This window comes from Aegilops tauschii, chromosome 3 (genome assembly GCF_002575655.3).
Source record: "Aegilops tauschii subsp. strangulata cultivar AL8/78 chromosome 3, Aet v6.0, whole genome shotgun sequence".
Lineage (NCBI taxonomy): Eukaryota > Viridiplantae > Streptophyta > Magnoliopsida > Poales > Poaceae > Aegilops > Aegilops tauschii.
In genome coordinates this window covers 548,887,278-548,901,245 of record NC_053037.3, presented here as the reverse complement: position 1 = coordinate 548,901,245, position 13,968 = coordinate 548,887,278, and positions in this window count along the sequence as shown.

Here is a 13,968-nt window from a genome sequence, read left to right as displayed (position 1 = left end):
CATATTGACATGGGCTAAACGGTGATGCCAAAGCCATCCCACGTCAACTTTAGCCATTAGGCATGTCGCGGTCTTAGTGGGTCGCTCCGAAAAGTTAATCACATAGAGACCGTTCTCGACATGCCCAACAAAGGCTACTTTAAGAGTCTTGCTCCACAAGAGGGCCACGGTATCAATATCAAAGAAAGTGGCAAAGCCCATGATTGCAAGTTTACGAACGGAAAGTAAATTGTATGCAAGGGACTCAACAAGCATGACCTTCTCGATCGTGAGATCATGAGAAATGACAACTTTGCTGAGTCCCAATACCTTAGAAGACGAGGCATCACCCCACTCGACATTGGTGGGCATAGATGGAATCTTGTGCACGTCCACCACCATGTCCTTGCTTCCGGTCATATGATTTGTAGCTCCACTATCGAGCAACCATGATCCCCCACCGGAAGCAAACACCTACAAGAGATCAATGCTTGGTTTTAGGTACCCATTTTGTAATGGGTCCTTTGATTTTAGTAACAAGGGTCTTAGGAACCCAAGTAGACCATTCAATATACTCATGAGGAGTACCAACAAATTTGGCATAAACATGCCCATCACTAGCACGGCATAACACATAAGAAGGATTAAAGTCGCCGGCTTTGTTGGAAGGGGTGGCATTGCCCTTCTTGACACCACCACCCTTCGCATTGTTCTTCTTCTCCTTGGAAGCACCCTCTCCCTGTTGGGGATCGTTGCAGAAATTAAAAAAATTCTACGCATCACCAAGATCAGTCTATGGAGTTTACTAGCAACGAGAGGGGAGTGCATCTTCATACCTTTGAAGATCGCGAGTCGGAAGCGTTGCAAGAACGCGGATGAGGGAGTCGTACTTGTAGCGATTCAGATCGCGGTGGATTCCGATCCTAGCGCTGAACAACGGCACCTCCGCGTTCAACACACGTGCAGCCCGGTGACGTCTCCCGCACCTTGATCCAGCAAGGAGGAGGGAGAGGTTGAGGAAGAGGGCTCCAACAGCAGCACGACGGCGTGGTGGTGATGGAGTGGCAGTTCTCCGGCAGGGCTTCGCCAAGCTCACGCGGAGGAGGAGAGGTGTTGGGGAGGGGAGGGGTTGCGCCTTGGATGTGGTGCTGCAACCCTCCCTCTACCCCTCTATTTATAGGGAGAAGGGGGAAGGGGGCCGGCCCCTCTAGATGAGATCTAGACGGGGGGCGGCGGCCAAGGGGAAGGGGGCTTACCCCCCAAGCAAGGGGGGCGCCCCCTTTAGGGTTCCCCCCCAACCCTAGGCGCATGGGCCCTAGGGGGGGATGGCGCCCAGCCCACTTAGGGGCTGGTTCCCTTCCACCTACTGCCCATAAGGCCCTCCGGGGCAGGTGGACCCTCCCGGTGGACCCCCGGAACCCCTCTGGTGGTCCCGGTACAATACCAGTATACCCCCGAATATTTCCGGTGACCGTATGATGACTTCCCATATATAAATCTTCACCTCCGGACCATTCCGGAACTCCTCGTGACGTCCGGGATCTCATCCGGGACTCCGAACAACATTCGGTAACCACATACAAATCTTCCTTATAACCCTAGCGTCATCGAACCTTAAGTGTGTAGACCCTACGGGTTCGGGAATCATGCCGACATGACCGAGACCGCTCTCTAGCCAATAACCAACAGCGGGATCTGGATACCCATGTTGGCTCCCACATGTTCCACGATGATCTCATCGGATGAACCACGATGTCGAGGATTCAAGCAATCCCGTATACAATTCCCTTTGTCAATCGGTACGTTACTTGCCCGAGATTCGATCGTCGGTATCCCAATACCTCGTTCAATCTCGTTACCGGCAAGTCACTTTACTCGTTCGGTAATGCATGATCCCGTGACTAAATATTTAGTCACATTGAGCTCATTATGATGATGCATTACCGAGTGGGCCCAAAGATACCTCTCCGTCATACGGAGTGACAAATCCCAGTCTCGATCCGTGCCAACCCAACAGACACTTTCGGAGATACCTGTAGTGCACCTTTATAGCCACCAGTTACGTTTTGATGTTTGGTACACCCAAAGCATTCCTACGGTATCCGGGAGTTGCACGATCTCATGGTCTAAGGAAATGATACTTGACATTAGAAAAGCTTTAGCAAACAAACTACACGATCTAGTGCTATGCTTAGGATTGGGTCTTGTCCATCATATCATTCTCCTAATGATGTGATCCTGTTATCAATGACATCCAATGTCCATGGTCAGGAAACCGTAACCATCTATTGATCAACGAGCTAGTCAACTAGAGGCTCACTAGGGAGATGTTATGGTCTATGTGTTCATACATGTATTACGATTTCCAGATACCACAATTATAGCATGAACAATAGACAATTATCATGAACAAGGAAATATAATAATAACCATTTTATTATTGCCTCTAGGGCATATTTCCAATAGTCTCCCACTTGCACTAGAGTCAATAATCTAGTTACATTGTGATGAATCGTACACCCATAGAGTTCTGGTGTTGATCATGTTTCGCCCGTGGAAGAGGATTAGTCAACGGATCTGCGACATTCAAATCCGTATGCAGTTTACAAATATCTATGTCTCCATTTTGAACATTTTCACGAATGGAGTTGAAGCGACGCTTGATGTGCCTGGTCTTCTTGTGAAACCTGGGCTCCTTGGCAAGGGCAATAGCTCCAGTGTTGTCACAGAAGAGAATCATCGGCCCCGATGCATTGGGAATAACTCCTAGGTCGGCAATGAACTCCTTCATCCAGATTGCTTCATGTGCTGCCTCCGAGGCTGCCATGTACTCCGCTTCACATGTAGACCCCGCCACGACGCTTTGCTTGGAACTGCACCAGCTGACTGCCCCACCATTCAAAATATACACGTATCCGGTTCGTGACTTAGAGTCATCCAGATCTATGTCGAAGCTAGCATCGACGTAACCCTTTACGACAAGCTCTTCGTCGCCTCCATAAACGAGAAACATATCCTTAGTCCTTTTCAGGTACTTCAGGATGTTCTTGACCACTGCCCAGTGTTCCATGCCGGGATTACTTTGGTACCTTCCTACCAAACTTACGGCAAGGTTTACATCAGATCTGGTACACAGCATGGCATACATAATAGACCCTATGGTCGAGGCATAGGGGATGACACTCATCTTTTCTCTATCTTCTGCCGTGGTCGGGCATTGAGCCGTGCTCAATCTCACACCTTGCAATACAGGCAAGAACCCCTTCTTGGACTGATCCATATTGAACTTCTTCAAAATCTTATCAAGGTATGTGCTTTGTGAAAGACCTGTGAGGCGTCTCGATCTATTTCTATAGATCTTGATGCCTAATATGTAAGCAGCTTCTCCAAGGTCCTTCATTGAAAAACACTTATTCAAGTAGGCCTTTATGCTTTCCAAGAATTCTATATCATTTCCCATCAATAGTATGTCATCAACATATAATATGAGAAATGCTACGGAGCTCCCACTCACTTTCTTGTAAACACAGGCTTCTCCATAAGTCTGCGTAAACCCAAACGCTTTGATCATCTCATCAAAGCGAATGTTCCAACTCCGAGATGCTTGCACCAGCCCATAGATTGAGCGCTGGAGCTTGCATACCTTGTCAGCATTCTTAGGATCGACAAAACCTTCCGGCTGCATCATATACAATTCTTCCTTAAGGAAGCCGTTAAGGAATGCCGTTTTGACGTCCATTTGCCATATTTCATAATCGTAGAATGCGGCAATTGCTAACATGATTCGGACGGACTTCAGCTTTGCTACGGGTGAGAAGGTCTTATCGTAGTCAACTCCTTGAACTTGTCGATAACCTTAGCGACAAGTCGAGCTTTATAGATGGTAACATTTCCATCCGCGTCCATCTTCTTCTTAAAGATCCATTTATTTTCTATCGCTCGCCGATCATCGGGCAAGTCTGTCAAAGTCCATACTTTGTTTTCATACATGGATCCTATCTCGGATTGCATGGCTTCAAGCTATTTGTTGGAATCTGGGCCCGCCATTGCTTCTTCATAGTTCAAAGGTTCACCGTTGTCCAACAACATGATTTCCAGGAAAGGGTTGCCGTACCATTCTAGTGCGGAACGTGTCCTTGTGGACCTACGAAGTTCAGTGGTAACTTGATCATGATCGTCATCATTAACTTCCTCTCTAGTCGGTGCAGGCACCACATAAACATTTTCTTGTGCTACGCTACTTTCTGGTTCGAGAGGGGTCATCTCATCAAGTTCCACTTTCCTCCCACTTACTTCTTTCGAGAGAAACTCTTTCTCCAGAAAGGACCCGTTCTTGGCAATGAATATCTTGCCTTCGGATCTGAGGTAGAAGGTATACCCAATGGTTTCCTTAGGGTATCCTATGAAGACGCATTTTTCCGACTTGGGTTCGAGCTTTTCAGGTTGAAGTTTCTTGACATAAGCATCGCATCCCCAAACTTTAAGAAACGACAGCTTAGGTTTCTTTCCAAACCATAATTCATACAGTGTCGTCTCAACGGATTTCGACGGAGCCCTATTTAAAGTGAATGCGGCAGTCTCTAAAGCATAACCCCAAAATGATAGCGGTAGATTGGTAAGAGACATCATAGATCGCACCATATCCAATAGAGTGCGATTACGATGTTCGGACACACCATTACGCTGAGGTGTTCCAGGCGGCGTGAGTTGTGAAACAATTCCACATTTCCTTAAGTGTGTGCCAAATTCGTGACTCAAGTATTCCCCTCCACGATCTGATCATAAGAACTTTATTTTCCTGTCACGTTGATTCTCAAGCTCACTCTGAAATTCCTTGAACTTTTCAAAGGTCTCAGACTTGTGTTTCATTAAGTAGACATACCCATATCTACTCAAGTCATCAGTGAGGGTGAGAACATAACGATAGCCACCCCGAGCCTCAACGCTCATTGGACCGCACACATCAGTATGTATGATTTCCAATAAGTGGGTTGCTCGCTCCATTGTTCCGAAGAACGGAGTCTTGGTCATTTTGCCCATGAGGCATGGTTCGCACGTGTCAAATGATTCACTCCATCTGCATGGAGTTTCTTCATGCGTTTGACACCAATGTGACCAAGGCGGCAGTGCCACAAGTATGTGGGACTATAATTATCAACCTTGCATTTCTTGGTATTCACACTATGAATATGTGTAACATCATGTTCGAGATTCATTAAGAATAAACCATTGACCAGCGGGGCATGACCATAAAACATATCTCTCATATAAATAGAACAACCATTATTCTCGGATTTAAATGAGTAGCCATGTCACATCAAACGAGATCCAGATACAATGTTCATGCTCAAAGCTGGCACTAAATAACAATTATTGAGGTTTAAAACTAATCCCGTAGGTAAATGTAGAGGTAGCGTGCCGACGGTGATCACATCGACCTTGGATCCATTCCCGACGCGCATCGTCACCTCGTCCTTCGCCAGTCTCCGCTTATTTCGCAACTCCTGCTTTGAGTTACAAATATGAGCAACCACACCGGTATCAAATACCCAGGAGCTACTACGAGCGCTGGTTAGGTACACATCAACAACATGTATATCACATATACCTTTGGTATTGTCGGCCTTCTTATCCGCTAAGTACTTGGGGCAGTTCTGCTTCCAGTGACCGTTTCCCTTGTAATAAAAGCACTCAGTCTCAGGCTTGGGTCCATTCTTTGTCTTCTTCCCGGTAGCTTGCTTACCGGGCGCGGCAACTCCCTTGCCGTATTTCTTGAAGTCCTTCTTACCCTTGCCTTTCTTGAACTTACTGGTTTTATTCACCATCAACACTTGATGTTCCTTTTTGATCTCCACCTCCGCTGATTTCAGCATTGAATATACCTCAGGAATGGTTTTCTCCATCCCCTGCATATTGAAGTTCATCACAAAGCTCTTGTAGCTAGGTGGAAGCGACTGAAGGATTCTGTCAACGACCGCGTGATCCGGGAGATTAACTCCCAACTGAGACAAGCGGTTGTGCAACCCAGACATTTTGAGTATGTGTTCGCTGACGGAACTATTCTCCTCCATCTTACAACTGTAGAACTTGTCGGAGACTTCATATCTCTCGACCCGGGCATGAGCTTGGAAAACCATTTTCAGCTCTTGGAACATCTCATATGCTCCGTGCTGCTCGAAACGCTTTTGGAGCCCCGGTTCTAAACTGTAAAGTATGCCGCACTGAACCAGGGAGTAATCATCAAGACGTGTTTGCCAGGCGTTCATAACGTCTTGGTTTGCTGGGACGGGTGCTTCACCTAGCAGTGCTTCAAGGACATATGCTTTCTTGGCAGCTATGACGATGATCCTCAAGTTCCGGACCCAGTCCGTATAGTTGCTACCATCGTCTTTCAGCTTGGTTTTCTCTAGGAACGCGTTGAAGTTGAGGTTGACATTAGCGTGGGCCATTTGATCTACAAGACATATTGTAAAGATTTTAGACTAAGTTCATGATAATTAAGTTCATCTAATCAAATTATTAATGAACTCCCACTCAGACAGGCATCCCTCTAGTCATCTAAGTGATACATGATCGGAGTCAACTAGGCCGTGTCTGATCATCACGTGAGACGGACTAGTCATCATCGGTGAACATCTTCATGTTGATCATATCTGCTATACGACTCATGTTTGACCTTTTGGTCTCTTGTGTTCCGAGGCCATGTCTGTACATGCTAGGCTCGTCAAGTCAACCTATGTGTATTGCGTGTGTAAATCTGGCTTACACCCGTTGTATGCGAACATTAGAACCTATCACACCCGATCATCACGTGGTGCTTCGGAACAACGAACCTTTGCAACGGTGCACAGTTAGGGGGAACACTTTCTTGAAATTTTAGCGAGGGATCATCTTATTTATGCTACCGTCGTTCTAAGCAAATAAGATGTAAAACATGATAAACATCACATGCAATCAAATAGTGACATGATATGGCCAATATCATTTTGCTCCTTTTGATCTCCATCTTCCGGGCGCCATGATCATCATCGTCACCGGCATGACACCATGATCTCAATCATCGTGTCTTCATGAAGTTGTCTCGCCAACTATTACTTCTACTACTATGGCTAACGGTTAGCAATAAAGTAAAGTAATTACATGACATTTCAGTTGACACGCAGGTCATAAATAAATTAAGACAACTCCTATGGCTCCTGCCGATTATCATACTCATCGACATGCAAGTCATGATTCCTATTACAAGAACATGATCAATCTCATACATCACATATATCATTCATCACATTCTTCTGGCCATATCACATCACATGACACATGCTGCAAAAACAAGTTAGACGTCCTCTAATTGTTGTTGCAAATTTTTACGTGGCTTCTATAGGTTTCTAGCAAGAACGTTTCTTACCTACGCCAAAACCACAACGTGATATGCCAATTTCTATTTACCCTTCATAAGGACCCTTTTCATCGAATCCGATCCGACTAAAGTGGGAGAGACAGACACCCGCTAGCCACCTTATGCAACTAGTGCATGTCAGTCGGTGGAACCTGTCTCACGTAAGCGTACGTGTAAGGTCGGTCCGGGCCGCTTCATCCCACGATGCCGCCGAATCAAGATAAGAGTAGTAACGGCAAGTAAATTGACAAAATCGACGCCCACAACAACTTGTGTTCTACTCGTGCATAAAAACTACGCATAGACCTAGCTCATGATGCCACTGTTGGGGATCGTTGCAGAAATTAAAAAAATTCTACGCATCACCAAGATCAATCTATGGAGTTTACTAGCAACGAGAGGGGAGTGCATCTTCATACCTTTGAAGATCGCGAGTCGGAAGCGTTGCAAGAACGCGGATGAGGGAGTCGTACTCGTAGCGATTCAGATCGCGGTGGATTCCGATCCTAGCGCTGAACAACGGCACCACCGCGTTCAACACACGTGCAGCCCGGTGACGTCTCCCGCACCTTGATCCAGCAAGGAGGAGGGAGAGGTTGAGGAAGAGCGCTCCAACAGCAGCACGACGGCGTGGTGGTGATGGAGTGGCAGTTCTCCGGCAGGGCTTCGCCAAGCTCACGTGGAGGAGGAGAGGTGTTGGGGAGGGGAGGGGCTGCGCCTTGGATGTGGTGCTGCAGCCCTCCCTCTACCCCTCTATTTATAGGGAGAAGGGGGAAGGGGGCCGGCCCCTCTAGATGAGATCTAGAGGGGGGCGGCGGCCAAGGGGGAGGGGGCTTGCCCCCCAAGCAAGGGGGGCGCCCCATTTAGGGTCCCCCCCAACCCTAGGCGCATGGGCCCCAGGGTGGATGGCGCCCAGCCCACTTAGGGGCTGGTTCCCTTCCACCTACTGCCCATAAGGCCCTTCGGGGCAGGTGGACCCCCGGAACCCCTCCGGTGGTCCCGGTACAATACCGGTATACCCCCGAATATTTCCGGTGACCGTATGATGACTTCCCATATATAAATCTTCACCTCCGGACCATTCCAGAACTCCTCATGACATCCGGGATCTCATCCGGGACTCGGAACAACATTCGGTAACCACATACAAATCTTCCTTATAACCCTAGCGTCATCAAACCTTAAGTTTGTAGACCCTACGGGTTCGGGAATCATGCAGACATGACCGAGACCGCTCTCTAGCCAATAACCAACAGCAAGATCTGGATACCCATGTTGGCTCCCACATGTTCCACGATGATCTCATCGGATGAACCACGATGTCGAGGATTCAAGCAATCCCGAATACAATTCCCTTTGTCAATCGGTACATTACTTGCCCGAGATTCGATCGTCGGTATCCCAATACCTCGTTCAATCTCGTTACCGGCAAGTCACTTTACTCGTTCCGTAATCCATGATCCCGTGACTAACTACTTAGTCACATTGAGCTCATTATGATGATGCATTGTTGAGTGGGCCCAGAGATACCTCTCCGTCATACGGAGTGACAAATCCCAGTCTCAATCCGTGCCAACCCAACAGACACTTTCGGAGATACCTGTAGTGCACCTTTATAGCCACCTAGTTACGTTGTGACGTTTGGTACACCCAAAGCATTCCTGCGGTATCCGGGAGTTGCACGATCTCATGGTCTAAGGAAATGATACTTGACATTAGAAAAGCTTTAACAAAGGAACTACACGATCTAGTGCTATGCTTAGGATTGGGTCTTGTCCATCACATCATTCTCCTGATCCCGTTATCAATGACATCCAATGTCCATGGTCAGGAAACCGTGACCATCTATTGATCAACGAGCTAGTCAACTAGAGGCTCACTAGGGACATGTTATGGTCTATGTGTTCACACATGTATTACGATTTCCGGATAACACAATTATAGCATGAACAATAGACAATTATCACGAACAAGGAAATATAATAATAACCATTTTATTATTGCCTCTAGGGCATATTTCCAACACTCCCTCCTTCACCAAAGGTTGCTTCAGAGGAGGAGGTCGTTTGGTCTTGTCATTCTTCTTCTTGTTCTTGGGCTTGGGTGCGAACCCAATCCCCTCCTTGGCCACAACTTCCTTTTGATTGCTCAAAAGGTCGTTGAGGTTCTTCTCACCTTATATGCATGACACAAGGCCTTTCTCAAGTTGCTCCTTCAACTTAGCATTGTCCTCGACAAGATGCACATGCTCACAACAATGGTTAGTAGCATTTGCATTATCAATTAACACCATATGAGGAAAGGTGGCTTTCTCCTTGGTTAGCTTCACTTGGAGTTGATCATGAGACTCCTTGAGGCTAGCATGAACACCCTTCAAGACTTTGTGAGCCTTGTCGAGAATGTCAAACTCCTCTTTGAGTCTAGCAAGATCAACCCCAAGCTTTGCCTTCTCGGAGTTTAGCACACGAAAAACAACAAGAGCATGATCAAGATCTTTCTTTAACTTAGCATGATCATCGTTGTGTGACTCCTCAAGAGCCAAACGAAGACCGCACTCTTCGTCAAGAGCATTGGAAAGATCCGAAATCTCATCGGCATAGTCACGACTATGCCCCTCCATCTTAGAGATGGTATCTTCGTGAGCCTCGATCATGTCATTGGCTTCACCAAGTTGTTACAAGAGAGCAACAAAGTGCTTCTTGGATTTACCCTTGAGTTTACCCATAAAGGCCTCAAACTCATTCTCCTCCACATTTTTCCCCTCATGTTCATCAATGCTATCCGAAGAAGGATGATTAATGATGGTAGTTTTGATGTTGGGGGTTACCTTGTTGGTGGCTTTAGCCATGAGGCACTTGGCGGTGATGTTCTCATTGGGTGAGTCAAAGAGAGACACCCGTGGAGTCGTCGCAATGGCAACGGAGGCCATGGCAACCGACTCACCATCTTCCTCATCGTCATCATCCTCATTGTACTCTTCTTGTACCACCAATGCCTTGGGAGGAGTCTTCTTGGTGAAGTTGCTCTTGTTGGGGAACGACTTGGCCTTGTCCTTTCGGATGAGCTTGCCACCATTGTCTTCCCTCTTCTCATAAGGGCACTCCGCAACAAAGTGGCTCACATTGCCACAATTCAAGCAAGTCCTCACTCGTTGCTTGCCCTTTGCGCCACTTGAATTGTTCTTGTTGAAGTTGGGCCTTGAGTTCTTCTTGCTCCAAAATTGCCTTGAAGCAAGCGCCATGTGTTCATGATAGGCATACTTCGTATCTTCGAGGTTGCTCTCCTCTTCTTCCTCTTCATCCTCTTCCTCCATACTAACCTTGGCCTTTAGAGCAAGGTTGGGCGTCTTTACTCTTTGAGATCGAAGAACCGCATTGTCGGCGATCTTGTCCAAGATGCTCATAGCAACGAACTCATCCAACACTTCACTTGAGGACAAGATGTGGAAGTCCGGCCTTTGACGAATGACGGAGAACATGGCTTTGTGGTAGGGCATCATTACCTTGAGGAATTTGTGCTTGATCCAATTGTCATCCGTGTCCTTACTTCCATGATCTCGTAGAGAGACCGCGAGTTTAGTTACTCTCCGATAAAGCTCACGTGGTTCTTCATCTTCTTTCATTGCAAACTCATCGGCTTCGTCTTGCACCACTTCATAGTTGGAGCGTTGAATGCTTGCGCTTCCCCGATAAAGGGAAACCACTTGGTGCCAAGCATCTTTGGCCATGGTGTAGGGCCGGAGATGAGGAAGATCTTCGGGTGGGATTGCTTCTTGGATGATGAAGACAGCATTCTCATTGAATTGATTATCCACGGCTTCTCTAGGAGTGAAGTTACTTCGGTCATGCGGATATAAACCTTCTTCAATGATTCTCCAAAGGTTAGTGTTCACATGATTTAAATGACGCTTAACATGATAGACCCAAGAATCAAATTCTACATTCTTCTCAATCTTAGGAGACGGGCCGGCATGATTCAAATGAGTGGAAGGAAGCGGTCCACCATAGACAAGTGGAGGTTCCACATGGGCAAAGATGCCGGTGCCATTTTTACCACTAGAAGAAGGAGCTTTCTCGCTAGTAGCTTCCCCCTTGTCGGAGGTAGCATCCGTCACCTTGTTAGCGGGATCACCCACTTTCACAAGTGCGGTGGAAAGTTTAAGCCCTTCTAAGAATTTATTAAACATGCTTTCGACCTCGGTCGTCATGGAGGTTTTCAATGTGTCCAACGCCACATTGAATTCCTCACGAGAGACCGCGGTTCCCCCATCTCCCGTAGACGAGACCGGATTCACACCGGAGTGCTCCTCCACACCGTCTACGACGTCAACCATACTCTTCGGACGATAAAGTCCTTAATAAAGAGACGAGGCTCTGATACCAATTAAAATGATCGATATAGTTGACTAGAGGGGGGGTGAATAGGCAACTAACAATTTTTAGCTTTTCTTTACCAATTTAAAGTTTGCATCAAAGTAGGTTGTCTAGATATGCAACTAGGTGAGCAACCTATATGATGCAACAACAATAAGCACACACGCAAGCAAGAGATAAAGTACAAATAAGCTTGCACAAGTAAAGGCACGAGATAACCAATAGTGGAGCCGGTGAAGACGAGGATGTGTTACCGAAGTTCCTTCCCTTCGAGAGGAAGTACGTCTCCGTTGGAGCGGTGTGGAGGCACAATGCTCCCCAAGAAGCCACTAGGGCCACCGTATTCTCCTCATGCCCTCACACAATGCAAGATGCCGTGATTCCACTATTGGTGCCCTTGGAGGCGGCAACCGAACCTTCACAAACAAAGTTGGGGCAAACTCCACAACTTAATTGGAGGCTCCCAACGATACCACGAAGCTTCACCATAATGGACTATGGCTCCGCGGTGACCTCAACCGTCTAGGTTGCTCAATCACCCAAGAGTAACAAGATCCACAAGGGATTAGTGGGGGGATTCAAATTTCTCTTGGTGGAAGTGTAGATCGGGGCCTTCTCAACCAATCCCTAGAGAATCAACAAGTTTGATTGGCTAGGGAAGGAGATCGGGCGAAAATGGAGCTTGGAGCAACAATGGAGCTTAGAGGTGGAAGAGGTGGTCAACTAGAGGAGGAAGACACCCCTTATATAGTGGAAGAACAAATCCAACCGTTATCCACCAACTCAGCCTGCGCAACGCGGTACTACCGTACCTGAGGCGCGGTACTACCACGGGGGCACGCGGTACTACCGCAGGGCCCCGCGGTACTACACTATTTCTATTATAAAGAGCAAGAGAAAAAAACGATCTTCTTATCTTATCAATCCTAAGCAGGAAAGTCTTGTTAGTGAGTGGTAAAACAATAGATCCGACTAAACTAGTCCTCGTAGATCCAAGTAGTGGATCTTGGCCGCACGCGCCTTAGGTGATTTCTATTTTCTTGAGTTTAGAATTAGTCTTTAATTTAGGCCGCAGGTTTCTACAAATTAGGTTAGGCCAAGATATTTGAACTTGTGCAAACCAACCAGAATTTTTACCAGATTTTTAAAATGAGATATAGTGCTTTCTTTGTTCGGTAGGAGATTTTGCACTTTCATATTCTAGACTTCTTCTGTGGAGCCGAGTTCGCCGACTGAGACTACTTGAAAAGCACTATGGCCTGAAGCGAAGGGCAGGAACGAACGGAATCAATGTGTTCCAATTTATCCGGAGTAAGAACAGCATTGCGGTCGCAACGGGGCTCTGGGTGAATATTGTCCGCCCGTATGAGCCGGGCTGTGAATATTTATAGGTCGGGGTCCCAACGCCGACGTCAAGATCAGTCTCCTTTCCTTTCTCTTTTCGGGAGCCCACGCAGCAGAGACCAGAACAGCCTAAAATGCACTAAAGCAGAGGGCGGTAGTACTGCTTGCGCGGTACTACTGCTCCCCCTTGCGGTACTACCGCAAGGCAGGGGCTGTCCAGAGATGGGAAGGCACGGATATAAAAAATTACATCCGTGGCTACTTCCGCAGAGTTGGAGTCGATGCAAAAACCCGACGCGGTAGTACCGTAAGCCAGCAGCGGTACTACCGTGCAAGGCGCGGATGTAAAAAATTATATCCGCCCCTTACTGCCGCGTACTTGCGGAACTAAGTCAGATACCACGGTCTACCGCTTACTAGGAGCGGTACTACCGGGGGCCCTTGCGGTACTACCGCACCAGCGGGCCGTACTACCACAAGGTCCTGCGGTACTACCGCTCTAAGGAGCAGTACTACCGCACGCCCTAGTTCAGCAAGCAAGAGCAATATTTGCATAGACAAGGAAAACATGGGATACTCCAAAGGCTAGAGGAAAGGAGGTGCAAAGGAAGATGTGTACGTGATGAATCCACCCAACCTTTCCAACGCGAAACCCCTCTTAATAGTACGGCTTCCCTACGACTCAATACCACTGAAAAGAAACGAAGAGAAACGCCGTCTTCCATAGCCTTCGAGGGGAACCAAGTCATCTTGTGCCTAGTCGATATATTTGAAATATTCGATGCACATGATTAGTCCGCAAAAGCATTGTCATCAATCACCAAAACCAACTAAGGGATAAAAATGCCCTTACACTCCGGAGGGAGCGACTCCGGA